The sequence below is a fragment of the Trachemys scripta genome, chromosome 2 (assembly GCF_013100865.1).
Source record: "Trachemys scripta elegans isolate TJP31775 chromosome 2, CAS_Tse_1.0, whole genome shotgun sequence".
Taxonomy (NCBI): Eukaryota; Metazoa; Chordata; order Testudines; family Emydidae; genus Trachemys; species Trachemys scripta.
This window is the reverse complement of record NC_048299.1, coordinates 235,690,713-235,696,712: the sequence shown is the minus strand read 5'-3', so window position 1 is coordinate 235,696,712 and position 6,000 is coordinate 235,690,713.

Here is a 6,000-nt window from a genome sequence, read left to right as displayed (position 1 = left end):
TACAGCACTACTTCTGACTTAGCCCACTATCTTTCCGTGCAAACAGCTTCAGCTGAGCCCTCAGAATAAGGTTTTTGTACCATGGTAAGAAGCTATGTTTCCTGTAAAGAACCAGAGACAAGTGTATATTTTCTGAAATGCACAATATTTTGCTGGAGCACTCAGAATTGTGATGTACATTCATATTTTGTCTTTGTTATTAAAAATTAAAATTGTGGAGGGCACTTTTGGTCAAAGTGCAAAATGTCTACTACGAAGTTATAATAAGCACAACTACTGCTTGATGAAAATGTTACATATCTCTCGACTTCATATGGATAATAATCCATATGGATTATTATCCATATGAAGTCGAGAGATATGTAACATTTTTGTTTACGGTCTTAAGGTATATTGGCTTTTTCCTTTATGTCTAGGCTAAATAATACAGTTACATGATAAGAACATCAAGATGTTTCATACACAATGATTGTATCGGAAAGCATAGCATGTAGAAGGACAGGGTTAAAAAACAGACAAACTAATAAATCACATTTGAGTAAGTCAGACGAATAGGAAGTGGCAGAAAAGGCCTGCTGGATCAAGGCTGACAGATATTAGTCCAGGCAGACAAATGTGAAACAAAAATCTAGTCAAACATTATTAATTTCTTATATTATTTTATTACTTTAGGTGCTTTACAGGGCAGGGAGTTATTACATAGAGATGATAATTCCTTAGTATAAAAATCACCCTTACATCTCACAGTCTTAGGAATTTTTCCCACTATGCTATTTTTCTTAAAGGCAAAGAACTTTTCATAGACTACTTTCTTCCTGGCTGTAATGTAGATAATTACTTGGTCCTAGGACAATCCCTAGTGAAATAGGAATGAATTTTCAAGTGGGAATAAGTTGCCCTTCCTAGTTCTCTGGGGATTTTCCATGGACTGAGTAACTGTATGGAAATAAGGTGAAATACATGGAAATTAAGGGCTGGATCCCTCAGACATTTAACAAGCATGAGTAACTTTATTCAAATGTGTAGCTCCATCAGCTTAGATCATTCCCTCCTGTGATGGCACCCACAGGAGCAGACTCTGGATAGAAAATTATCTGTGGAGAGCCCTTGATGCAGTTTTTCCCTGAGTTTTCTATTGGCGATAGGGCTAACCTTAGCCCCTATGCCTCTGCATAGGCTGTGGGGCTGGGCCCCAAACATGGAGGATCTTTTAGCAGTTGGGATCTTCCCCATGGAGACTCTGTGCCTCTGCACTGGCTTCATGATAAAGGTAGGCTGGGTGAGGCTGTGCTGGTTCTGTAGTAGGCAGGAAATGATTTGTCTTTCCTCTGCTTACTGCCCCAGTACATCACTGTGTCTTCCCCCTAGCTGAATCCGTAAACCTGTGTAGCTCCCTTATGGGATCTGTGTGTGTTTGAGGGTGGTGGGGACAGTGCTACAATGGTGATTATCTTCCGATTCCACCCTGCATGGAAGTGGACAGATCCATGTGTAGATTAGAGGGAAGATCTAGGGGGGTGGAAAATCCAGCCCATTTAAATTAATTAATGGGATTACTCATATGAGTGATTACTCACAGCCATAAATGTTTGCAGGATCAGGCCCCAATTTTATATATTCCTTCCCCCACAACGCTGTCTCCAGAGACAGACATAAGGTTTGGTTAGATTAGGAAATGCAGCAAGTAGAACATGATATTTAAGAAGGAGGCACAGCGGGGGCAGTTGTATTCATTCTGGGATTATAGCATCAGTTAGTTACATCTGTTGGTTTTATAATTTGCTGAATGATTGTCTTATTTTACTGTGTTTTTTGAAAACCATTTACAGTGCTTTGAATTCAAATACGTAGTTTGCAATGATTTCCGTTCCCAGTTGTTCAGCACTTAATGCATTATAGTTCCAGAAAGAGTAGAAGGAAATGACGTATTTGATGCTCCTTAAGGTTGAACCTCAAGATGCTGTGCTTTCAAATCTGTTCCAGGATCACAAAAACCATGTTTATATGTCTTCATTCACGCCTCATTTTTCTGTTGTCTGGACAATGATGCTCTGGTTTTCTTGTTTTCTTATTCCTCCTGTGGGCATGGTGCTTACTGGCCATGGTAAAATGAGGCATTTGCAGGAGGAAAAATTCAGTATCTTCCACTGTTGTGTGCAGTGTTATAGCTGTGTTGGTCCCAGGATATTAGAGACACAAGGAGGGTGAGGTAATATCTTTTACTGGGCCAACACAGTAGCTCAAACTTGTCTCTTTCACCAACAGAAGTTGGTCCAATACTACCTCACTCACCTTTTCTCTCTGATTTTCAGGAGGAGGTACCTAGCTGTTCTCAGAGGAAATCACACGTATTGTTTAAAATGTTATTTCGATTGAATAGTATTACCAAGGTGGTGATGAGAAGCGTCATCCAAATCACAACATTCACCAGAGCATTACCAAATGCAGGCAACATTTGATTATGGTTCCATCACAAGGACCAAATCCTGCCCCATGCACCAACCCAAGTGGATTTACCCCCAAAGTAGAGTTTTACAGTCCCTGGATACTGGTGATGTCATCAGACTTATTGAAGCCCCTTCTCAAACAAGCAAAGCATGGAATCAACATGACTTTTGCCAGCCATCTGTTCTGAACACTGTGTTTGTGTATTGTAGCCCTTCCTTCTCTATTGAGATGATAAGGTGACTGTCTCTTACCATGTGTTTGTCGATGCTTAGTACAATGGGGGTGCTACTCTAGTCCCAGTTCAAGCTTCTAGGATGGGATTTTCAAAAGTGCTTAATTGACTCAGAAACACAAGTCCCATTGAAAATCAATGGGACTGCTTCTCTCAAAGCAAATAGACCAGGTCTATACTTAAAATTTAGGTCAATATAGTAAAGCACTCAGGGTGGAGGGGGTGTGGATTTTACACACCCCTCAGAGCCGTAGCTATGCTGACCAACTGTGGTGTAGATGCTGCTTGGTTGATGGAGGAATACTTCTGTTGACCTTGCTACTGTTGTTCGGGGAGGGGATGTTGAGCAGCAATGAAAAAATACACCCGTTTGTTTAGGCCGTGTCTACATTATAGGGTTATGCTTACATTGTTATGGCACCATAGCTATACTGCTATAGTCCCTGCAATGTAGAGATGGCCTTGGTTACTTAGCCCCTCCCCCAGTACCACTGTAATACAAACCAATAATAATAGTGTAATCTGGGAAACCAGGCAAGAATTTATCACCATGGAGCTCCTGACTCCCATTATGCTGCCTTTGCCCCATTTTGGTGGAACAAAGGAGTCATAAAGCTTTCTTAAAGTGGCATCTGGGGATTCTCCCAGCATGAGGGAGCCAGTATAACTGCACTCCCAGCCACCCTCCGCGTGCTGAGGAAGGAAGGAGACATGACTGGAGCATGCTGCCATCCAAACGCTTTCCTAATGTTAGTTTTTTATTACAGCAATTGCCAGGAAATGTTGTCTGATTGTCTGACTGGTTGTATTTTTGGGAGAGAAAGTGATCCATGTGATTGTGAGTGGATGGGACGATAATCCAGGAAAATATCTCTGTGAAGATGTTGTTCACATTTTGAGTCACCAACTAGTTGCTTCTGTGCTCCTAAATTTAAAATGGCTGCTGCTTGTTAGCTGCTTTTCTTTGAAGTGACAGAAAATTCTACTCCTCTCAATTTCATGAGGGTCAATCCCCTGCTACAAAGTCTCCCATCTCTTCATGTGGGACACTAATACATAATCCAGTCTGATGAGGACTATCTCTGATCACATTCTACCCATTCATAGTATTTCAGTACAAATCCTGTGCTTGGAAACTAAGGAGGAATCACAAAATGTTCTAATACCTGGGGCTGAAGGGCCAGTGTGAGACAGGATATCAAGCTGTGCAAAAAGGACAGATCACAGATGAATATTTATCTATCAGCAACAGCTGATTCATTTCACTAGTACTGAAGTTGCATACTTGGCAGTAATGACGCACATGTTTTACACTGCATGAAATGTTATCTTTTGAGCAGACAGATATCTTTAGTCTAATACAACAATTCTCAAACTGTGGATTGGGACTCCAAAATGGGTCATGACCCTGACCCCATTTTAAAGAGGTCACCAGGGCTGGCATTAGACTTGTTGAATCCAGGGTCCAAAGCCTGAGTCCCACTTCACGGGGGCCAAAGTCGAAGCCTGAGGGCTTCAGCCCTGGGTGGTGGGGGCTCGGGTTACAGGCCCCCTGCTTGGAGCTGAAGCCCTTGGACTTTGCCCTCCCCCCCGCACCCCAGAGTGGTGAGGGTTGGGCAGGTTCAGACTTTGGTCCCCCATCATGGGGTCGTGTAGTAATTTTTGTTGTCAGAAGGGTGTCATGGTACAAAGAAATTTGAGAACCCCAGTTCTAATAGATACCAGAAACCAATTGTCCTGGTCATATTGAGTCATGTTGTGATACATGTAGGCATTGCTTTTCCCTCTGCTGGAAGAGACTTGTGAAATATAATTATAACCTCTTCACATAAATCAACAAGGAAGGAGAACATAGGTCATGAAGCAGAGCCCTACTATTCCACTCACATTCATCGCCAACAAAATTACCATTGCAGATACAGCCCATGAATACTAGGAAAATAATTTATTTTGTTTATCTTTTTCAGTTGGCCTCAGCACAAATATCTTCCTTGAAATTGCTGTAGTTGTGCAATAGTTAAGCTATACAGTACACATGTAGGGGGAAACGGCATGTTGGTTTATGCTGTGAATTCTTGTTTCTTTTTTAGTTTGTTCTCAGTTATGGGAAAGCAAGAAAGTCTGAAGAACTATGACTGTAAATAACCAACCAGTGGCAATGCTCCTGGGTGGGGTACAACAGTTCCATACTGGAAACTGTTGCCAGTCTGTTAATACCAACCATCACTGTATTCTCTCTCACTGCCAGGCTGTGTAGCCAATCCTCTGTATATTTGATGAGGGCAAATATGTGGCATTGGCAATGTACATGCCCACACAAACAGAATGTAAATATATGGGTGATGTTGGATTTCTTTGCTAATTGGGGCTTATTGTTTATTGAGTATCCAAAAATGCACTAGGTGTTCTATAGAGTAAGTAGAAAGACATAGTCCCTACCCTAATTTTAGAAATAATGCAATGTGTGGGAGTAACAAACAATAGGGAAGGGTTAGGATGAGGGTTACAGCACTGAGGCCATGCAGTTACTCTGTACAAGCATGTGTACATCCTGATGGCTCAATGCAACTTTTTAAATGATTATTATTAACACACTCTCAGAGGATGAGGCTCCACCTCAAACCTTAGTGCCTGCATTACAATCCTTAAAGCAGACGTTGCATCTGCTATTCCTTGTGGCATCAGCCATACCTCATTCAGGCATGTCACCTGGCCAGTTTACACCAGTGGCACATTTCAGTCATTGTCTTGTTTTTCCGGCTGTTACATTCTCTTATATTCCCCATCACCTCATCAGAGTTTCATATGGCTCACCCCAACCACACATGTCCTGAATATGATTAATACAGTGTGTGCTTTGCTGGATAGTTTAACTCAGAAATGTAAGTCTCTATCTTAGGACTTTATACTGCCACCCATCACTGTAGTTTCTGAGCACCCGTCTTTATCTTTAACGTGGTTATTGGCCTAGTGAATAAAGGGGAAGCAGTAGATGTGATATATCTTGATTTTAGTAAGGTTTTTGGCAGTTTCCCATGACATTGTCATGCGCAAACAAGGGAAATGTGGTCTTGATGAAATGTCTGTAGAGGTGGGTGCAGACAGGGCAGTCCCTAGGTGGGTGCGGGCCCAGGGACATTAGAAACTTGGAGCCTATCTGCTGGGGGGTGCTCCCCACCAGCATCGCCCAGGCCCTGCTCCCACTCCACCCCTTCCCCCAAGGCCCTACCCCAGCCCTGCCTCTTCCTGCCCCGCCTCTTCCCCACCCAGTTCCGCCCCCTCCCCTGCATGCACTGTGTCCTCACTCCTTCCCTTTCCCC